We start from the raw sequence: 810 nt of genomic DNA on the forward strand, positions 1-810 counted from the left end.
TGTCTCAGAGACAACAGACCATCACAGTCCACACAAAGAAGCAAGATAAAGTGGTAGAAACAAGGGAGCAGGATACAGACCCAGCACAAATACCTGAGGAAGACGCAGCATTGGAACTCCCTGATACGGAATTCAAAAGATTGATACTTAGGTATCTTCAAAGGATTGAGAGACAGATCAAGGAAAACACTGACAAAATTGAGGAAAACACAGAGAAAACTTCGAACAATTTTGAAAGAAAATATAAGAACAAAATGAAAAATGAAAAATTAGAAATGATACAAAATCTACAGGCAGAAATTCAGAAGATTATTACTAAATTTTTAGAAAGAGATGACACATTGAAAGGGCAAAGGAGTAGAATTTAATCAATGGAAGACAGAATTAATGAGATTGAAGACAAATACCTGAATAATTGTTTGGAAAGGGATCAATCAGAAAGAAGGTCAAAACAAAATGAAAAAACCTAAGGTTCATGTGGCCTACCATCTGTTTTGGTTACCTAGTACTGCTCAGAAAAGAATATACCACAAATGGAATGGCTTGAAGAAACAAGTTTATTCTCTTACAGTTTTGAGGCTTTAAGCCTAAGTTCAAAATTCCAGGCTCTAGGGGCTGGGTGAAAGCCCTTCAACCTTGAGCTTTAGCTCTGCCTCCTGATCCCAACCCACTGGAACTAGAGGCTTTTCTTCACTCAGACAGCTACTGGCTGCTGAGGCTGACAAGCCCAAGGTTGACAAATAAGAAGGCACAGTTCCAATGTTACCAAACCACATGTTGTTGTTGTTGTTGTTATGTGCCGTCAAGTGG

This window comes from Orycteropus afer, unplaced genomic scaffold (genome assembly GCF_000298275.1).
Source record: "Orycteropus afer afer isolate SDZICR_OR568_19922 unplaced genomic scaffold, OryAfe1.0 scaffold00076, whole genome shotgun sequence".
Taxonomy (NCBI): domain Eukaryota; kingdom Metazoa; phylum Chordata; class Mammalia; order Tubulidentata; family Orycteropodidae; genus Orycteropus; species Orycteropus afer.